This window comes from Urocitellus parryii, chromosome 5 (assembly GCF_045843805.1).
Source record: "Urocitellus parryii isolate mUroPar1 chromosome 5, mUroPar1.hap1, whole genome shotgun sequence".
Classification (NCBI taxonomy): Eukaryota; Metazoa; Chordata; class Mammalia; order Rodentia; family Sciuridae; genus Urocitellus; species Urocitellus parryii.
In genome coordinates this window covers 101,178,196-101,186,146 of record NC_135535.1, presented here as the reverse complement: position 1 = coordinate 101,186,146, position 7,951 = coordinate 101,178,196, and positions in this window count along the sequence as shown.

The window sequence follows — 7,951 nt, the reverse complement described above, 5'->3', positions numbered from 1 at the left end:
AAGAAGTGGACTTGAGTTACCGAAACTTAAGGTTGTGGAATGTTTGGCTTTATATGCAATAGAAATATCCTCAATTTCAAGTCACCTGCTAGCTCCTTTAGTGTATGTTATATAGCACCCTGATAAGATAAATTAGACTGTAGATAGAGATCAAATAGTACGAATAAATTACAGACTAGAAGAAAAAATAAATGATGGAAAGAAGAAAGGAAGGTAGGTGCTTGGTTAGAAAGGAGAAAGGAGGTAGAGAAAGCAATGAAAATAGTCAGAAATAAGCAAATTGCACTCCATAAGCACCTCTGGTCCCTCTGAGGGAGGTGTAAGTGTTGCATCTCTGAGATACATGGATTCTGGTCAGTTCCCAGAACAAGAACGAGTACACTCTTGGGCTGGGTTCATGGCTCAGTGGTAGAGCATCAGACTAGAATGTGCAAGGCCCTGGATTCAATCCTCAGCACTACATAAATATAAATAAATAAAATAAAAGTATTGTGTCCAACTACAACCAAAAAGTAAATATTAAAATAACAAACAAACAACAACACAACAAAAAAGAAAACCCAGCTCTTCCTGATCTGCTTGACCCAGAACTTGCCCTTCTTCCATCTGGTCCATAGTGAGGGGGCAGAGGCTAGAAAACAGATGTGATTATAGTTTGAAGAGAGGGAGAGAAAAAGTTGAGGTAGGGGGTGTGAGGGGGGAAAAAAAGCGGATGCAAAGCAGAGCTAAGACGACATAGACTAGAGAGCCTAGAGCAACAATCATGTTTTCCATAAAGCTTAGACAGATGGGGAAACTGAACTCAGGCCAATCGTTTGGCAGGGAGAGCAATGACCTCAATGTGCTGGCCTAGCTAGAGACTATGGTTTAGGAAAGCCTCCCCAGGCAGTAGGAGGGGACCATCTCCTGGGGTCTTAGGAGGAAGTCTGAAAGCTAGGGCAGTGAAAATGAGAACAGAATGTTCAGAGCAAGGCCAAAGAAAAGGGATGAGGGAGGAAAGCAGCACCTTAGAAGGCAGGGAGACACAGAAAATCAGAACAGCTATATGTTTGGGGGCTTCGTTGACTTCCAAGAATCCAGTTTGTTGCCAGACACAGTGGTACACATCTGTAATCCCAGGGTAATCCCAGGGACTCTGGAGGCTGAGGCAGGAGGATTCTAGATTCAAGGCCAGCCTGAGCAATTTAGCAAGACCCTGTCTAAAACTAAAAATAAAAAGGGCTGGGATGTAGCTCAGTGTGTAAGATCCTGGGTTCAATCTTCAGTACTGCCACAAAAAAAAAAAAAATCCCAGGTTGGGATACACAGTGGCACACATCTGTAATACCAGTGACTCAGAAGGATCTCAACTTCCAGATGAGCTCAGCAACTTAGTGAGACTCTGTCTCTCAAAATTAAAAAAAAAAAAAAAATAGAAAGGGCTGGGGATGTTGCTCAGTGGTTAAATGCCCTTGGGTTCAATCCCCGAATTCCTCCAATCTAAAAACAAACAAACAAATAACAACAAAAAAAAAAACCATCCAGTTTGTTCAGGGTAATTTAGTTTGGTTAATTTCTTCCTGGTCACTGTAAAGGTGTTCCCTTTTTTCTAACACAATTCCCCATTTGTTTTCGAAGTCCAAGCTTGGATGTTCAAGCTCATAAGAGCTTCAAATTTACTTATGTCAGGGTGATCTGGTCAGCTCTGTTGTATTACACCATCAGCTTATCATTTAATTACATCAAGTCAAAGTCAATGGCCAGAAATGAGAAAATGCCATCTAGAGATAGAAGCCTATAATTTTCGGAGGCTGTCTATGACTTGGGATGAACTCCTTGGGCAATAGTCCATATTCCCATTCCACATAGGCTACATCTTCTGTGTGAAGAGAACACATTTCCAGTAAAAGAAAAGCCCTCTGTGGAACTGAGTGGCAGGTGTAGAAGTGACTTAATAAAGGCAATCTATGGTAATGCATTCCGCTGTCGTGTATTTAAAAAAAAAATCAATAAAACTTAAAAAATAAATAAATAAAAATAAAGGCAATTTATGTTTGAGTTAACCAGAAAACTTTTTTTTTTAAAGTTCTGTGGAAAATGGGTAAAATACAAAGAAAAACAAGGGAGACAGAGATGGGAGACAGCAGGCTGGCTTTATTCATCTGTTTATTAGCCTATAAAGAATACACCCATTAGCTGAAGGCCTCTGGGCAAATGTACAGAAACATTACTACACTCCAATCCAACTAAATTAAATCCAGGGGCTAACACACACACACAAAAAAAAATTCCCATAAAAGGAAGGAAAAATACGAGAGGAGGGTTGTATGAGGTGGGGGAGGAGTAGAGGGAGCAGTATGTGTAGAGAGATGAAGCAAAGAATTAGTAACAGCCAAATGCAAAATAAGGACTTAGATGCCAGTAGGCATATGTTCTCAGAAAACCAGGGCTAGGGAAAATTTGTTTCTCCCTCAAAATCCAGCCTAGATGTTATCTCCTCCCCAAAACCTTTCCTGATTCCCCTGTTCCTAAAGAGTTAATCATTCCCTCTACTGAGTCCTTTGTTTATTTTTATAATCTCAGGATCATCTTTATTAAGCTCTTTTACATATCTTTAATCTCTATTCATCTGCAAGTTCCTTGATGGCAGAGTTTAAGTCTTACCCATTACCAGCTGACATAATGGTTAACATATGAGAACTAAAATATAGTCACTGGAATTGAGTGGAGATGAAGACTTGAAACAGTAACTTTCCATTTCTGAAGTATAAACATTCAAAGACTTAGTTAAATAGAAAGGGGGTACAGGATAAAGTTTTAGTAAAGTAAGCAATTTGAGAGTACACAGGGAACTGTTGCAAGTGGAACGAGTAAGCAGTTATTAAAGTGATCTGAAGGTAACAGAGCAAAAGAAAATAGGTACAAGGTATAGTGGATCACACCTTTAATCTCAGCTACTCAAGAGACAAGAGGATAGCAGTTCAAGATCAGCCTCAACAACTTAGTGAGACCCTGTCTCGGCATAAAATTTTAAAAGAGCTATAGATGTAGTTCTGTGGTAGAGGAATTGCCTGGCACATTCCAGGCTCCACTGGACTGGGATTATCATTTTGCTTTGTATAAATTTTCTGATGGCACTGCTGGTCAGTCTTGCACTATTACATCCATTCTCACTTGACTGTGCAAATGTAAAATGTTTGATCTAGATTCAGGATTCTGTTACAGTTCCTGAAACAGAACCATCAGCAGCAACAACAAAAACTTTAAAAGCTCTGATAAGACTGGCTATAGACAAAATAGGACAAATATTAGAAATTAATTTAAGAAAGGGAAGTCCCTATCTTTTCATCTCCACTCCACACCCTGCCCCCAAGAAAAACCAGATAGAGAAACTAGAATTTGAAAATATGAAAAAAAAAATCCCAGGAAAGTTCAGTGTACCTAAAACTATTAATAAATAATAATAGGTAATATAGTTATATCAGCCCATTTATGTAACAAATATATATATATTTTTTATATACTATATGTGCTAGGCAGCCTCCAAGATGGCCCCCAGTGTTCCCTGTTTTCATTCTCTCCCCTTTGTGAAATACTCTCGTTGATAGTGGACTGGATTTGGGGACTACTGGCAAACAGAATACAGCAGAAGTGATAGGATGTCACTTCTAAGGTTAGGTTACACAAAGATTCTGGCTTCTGTCTTTGGTGCTCTCCCTCTCTTGCTTGCTTGTTTGCTCTGAACAAAACTTGTTGCCGGGCAGTGAGCCACTTTAGAGAGATGCCTACATGGCCAGGAACTGAGGTCTCCAGCCAGCAGTTAGGAACCTCAGGCCTGCCAAAAGCCATGAGTAAACTTGGAAGTGAATCTACTGTCAGTTGGTTGGGCCTTGAGAAGTCTGCAACCCCAGCCAACACCTTGATTACAGCCTTTGTGAGATACCCTGAGCCACAAGTATGGCATAGGCTGTGCTTGGATTCATAATAACATACATTTGGGGAAAATAAATTATTGTTGCTTTAAGGTGCTAAATTTTTAAAATTTGTTATATATGACAGCAGAATGCTTTACAATTCATATTACACATGTAGAACACAAGTTTTTATATCTCTGGCTATATACAAAGTATATTCACACCATTTGTGTCTTCATAATGTACTTAGGGTAATGATACCTATCTCATTCCACCATCTTTTTTACCCCCATGTCCCCTCCCTTCCCCTCTCACCCCTTTGCCCTATCTAGAGTTCATCTGATCCTCCCATGCTCCCATACTGAATCTAATCCTTCCCCTCCCAACCCCATAATAAATCAGCCTCTTTGTATCAGAGAAAACATCCGGCATTTGGTTTTTTGGGATTGGCTAACTTCACTTAGCATTATATATTCACCAGCTCCATCCATTTACCTGCAAATGCCATGATTTTATTCTCTTTTATTGCTGAGTAATATTCTATTGTGTATATATACCACATTTTCTTTAAAGATGCTGAGAATAAGATGCTAAATTTTGAGGTGAATAATTAGTATATAAATGTCTATATAATAGATAAAATGCATATTGTAGTTATACAATACTGTACAATATGTATTTTGAAACTATATGAAAGTATACAAATTTGCATATTTAAAACTATAGTATTGGGCTGGGGATGTGGCTCAAGCGGTAGGTCACTCGCCTAGCATGCATGCGGCCCCGGTTCAATCCTCAGCACCACATACAAACAAAGATGTTGTGTCCGCAAAAAAACTAAAAAATAAATATTAAAAATTTAAAAAAATAAAACTATGGTATCAATAAAAATATTAATATGAAATACTATAAGCTGGGTGCAGTGGCACATGCCTATAATCCCAGCTACCAGGGATGCTGAGGCAGGAGGATCACTTAAGCCCAGGATTTTGAGGCCAGACTAGGCAACAAGGTGAGACAAATAAATAAAAGAAAAACAAATATCTAGGGCAGAGGTTATGGCTCAGAGGTAGAGTGCTCGCCTAGGACATGTGAGGCTCTGGGTTTGATCCTCAGCATCACATAAAAATGAATAAATAAAATAAAGTCACTGTGTCCATCTACAACTAAAGAAAAGTACTTTCAAAAATAGCTAATAAATATGAAATACTATATATTAGTTATTATAATATATTAGCTATTAATCAAACTAGTTAGTTATAATAACTAAAAAGTTTGGGTTTTTTGTTTGTGGTGCTGGGGACTGAACCCAGGGCCTTGTGCTTGCAAGGCAAACACTCTACCAACTCTATACCCCAGCCCAGTGGTTGGTTTTGTTTGTTTCATGGTGCTGGGATTAAACCCAAAGCCTCATACCTGCTATGTAAATGATTTGCCACTGAGCTACACACCCAACCCTAATAATACCCAGTGTTTATGGAACATTTACAGTATACTTAGCTATGCTACCTAAAAACTAAGTATGATTATACCATACAAATTATATTTTTCTTTTTTGCCGGGCACAGTGGCACATGCCTGTAATCCCAGAGACTCTGGAGCCTAAGAGAGGAAGATCACTGGTTTAGAGCCAAGCCTCAGCAATAGCAAGGCACTAAGAAACTCGGTAAGAGTCTGTCTTTAAATAAAATACAAAATAGGACTGGGGATGTGGCTCAGTGGTTGAGTGCCCCTGAGTTCAATCTCCAGTACCCTCCACCCTGCAAAAAGTTACATACTTCTTTCTAAAGTTAGTACCTTCTTTGGAAAGCAGAGAGAAAAGGAAGGAAAGAAATTCAAAGAAAGGAGAGATAAGGGAGAAGTGACAGATAAAAAGGAAGAAGGGGAAAAGGAAAAAAGGGGAAAAAAGAGGGAGAAAGAAGGAAAAAAAGAGAGAGGGAGAAAAAGAATGTGAGCTAAGGATGCAGCTTAGTGGTAGAGCAGTTGCCTTGCAGGCAGGCATGAGACCTGGGGCTCAAACCCTAGCACCATTTAAAAAAGAAAGAAAAGTATTTTAAAAGAAAGAAAGAAAGAATTGAAGGAAACATTTATTCTGGAGCTTAGTTTCAGTTATATCTTGGAGTGACTTTCCTAATGATGACTACAAATAATTAAATTCCTTTATTTGTTTAACAAACGTAGAGAACTTTTTATGCTGTTATAAGTATTTGAAATATGCAGAAATAAAACAACATTTATTTTGCCTTTGTATTGCTTACATTTTCTAAGGAAGACTATGGAAATTCTTTTGTTTTCTTCTTCTTCTTCTCCTCCTTCTCCTCCTCCTCTTCCTCCTCCTCCTCCTCTTCCTCCTTCTTCTTCTTTTTGTGGAAGACTGCAACTCCAGTGCCTTGGCATTGATAAATTTCTACAGACAGAATGATGGATTAGATGATTAATAAGGGTTGGGACTGAATCCCATCATGGGGAAATTGGAATTTGTTTGTTGTTTTATGTGGTCTCCTGTATCTTTCTATTTTCTGGCATGATTGAAGGCAACTGGTAGAGATATCCTGAGAATAGTGATGGGCAGAATACAATGCTGCTCTTTCAAACACTACTGATTGTCTATCATGAATCTTTGATCTCTTTCTACTTGAAGGTCCTTCTCTCCACTTCCCTTAAAAGTGCTATTTAATAAATTATACTCTGGGCTGGGGATGTGGCTCAAGCGGTAGCGCGCTCGCCTGGCATGCGTGCGGCCCAGGTTCGATCCTCAGCACCACATACCAACAAAGATGTTGTGTCCGCCGAGAACTAAAAAATAAATATTAAAAATTCTCTCTCTCTCTCCTCTCTCACTCTCTCTTTAAAAAAAAATAAATTATACTCAATTCATTGATTTAAAACAACATTTTTGTTTGTTTAGTTTTTGTTTTTTGTACTAGGGATTGAACCCAAAAGCACTTTACAACTGAGCCTATCCCCAGACCTTTTTATTTTTATTTTGAGACAGGGGCTCACTAAGTTGCTGAGGGCTTTGCTAAATTGTTGGGGCTGGCCTGGAACTTGCAATCCTCCTGCCTCAGCCTCCTGAATCACTGAGATTACAGGCATGAGCCACAGCACCTGGTGTAAAACAACAATTCATTATTGTCCACAGTTTTGTGTGGAGGAGACATGGTGTTGGCCGAGCTGCAGGGATGACTAAAAGATACCAGATGGCTACATTCAAATGGCTAATTGGTGCTGGTGACCAATAGGGATCTCCATGGGGCTTGTGGGGCGAAGCCTTGGTTCTCTTCCTTGAAGTATCTCCATGTGACTCACTTAGGCTTCTGACAACATGGCCTTGGTTTAAGGGAAGCACACAAGGAACATATAAAGAAATTACAGATCTCTTAAGGGTCAACCTCAGTTCTGTGAGCCAAAATAATTTACAAGGTCAATTCCAATTTAAGAGGAGGAAAAGTAGATTCTACCTCTTTTTTCTTTTGCTTTCTTTGTCATATTTATTTATTTATTTATTTAGGCAGTACTGAGAATCAAACTCAGGGCCTTACACATGCCAGGCAAGCATTCGACCACTAAGCCACATCCCCAGCCCTCTCTGTGGTTTTTAGGCTCTGCCTCTTAATTGGAGGAAAGGCCAAAAATATGCTGTCATTTTTAGTCCATCAGCATGCTGAATGAATTTTTTCAACAGACCAGGGTTAAATGCCAAACAGGAAATATTTATATTTTGCCCTTTCCCTGAAATCTAAATCACCTCTTTCACAATTCTAAGAAAAGCTGTCACACAAAGACCTCTTTGTTGCTCAATATTGTAGACACATTTCAGTCATATTTTCTTTAGCATTAGGACTGCTGACCAGTCCCTTCTTCTTGAAATGATACCTTCCTTCAGCATCTGTGATACCACATTTCTTGTTTTCCTCTTCACACCTCTCTAGTGTGCTTCTTTACATTTCTTTATATTTAAAAAAAAAAAATTTGTGGCACTGGAAATTGAACCCAGGGTTGCTCTACCACTGAGCTACATCCCTAGCCCTTTTTATTTTTCATTTTGAGATAGAGTC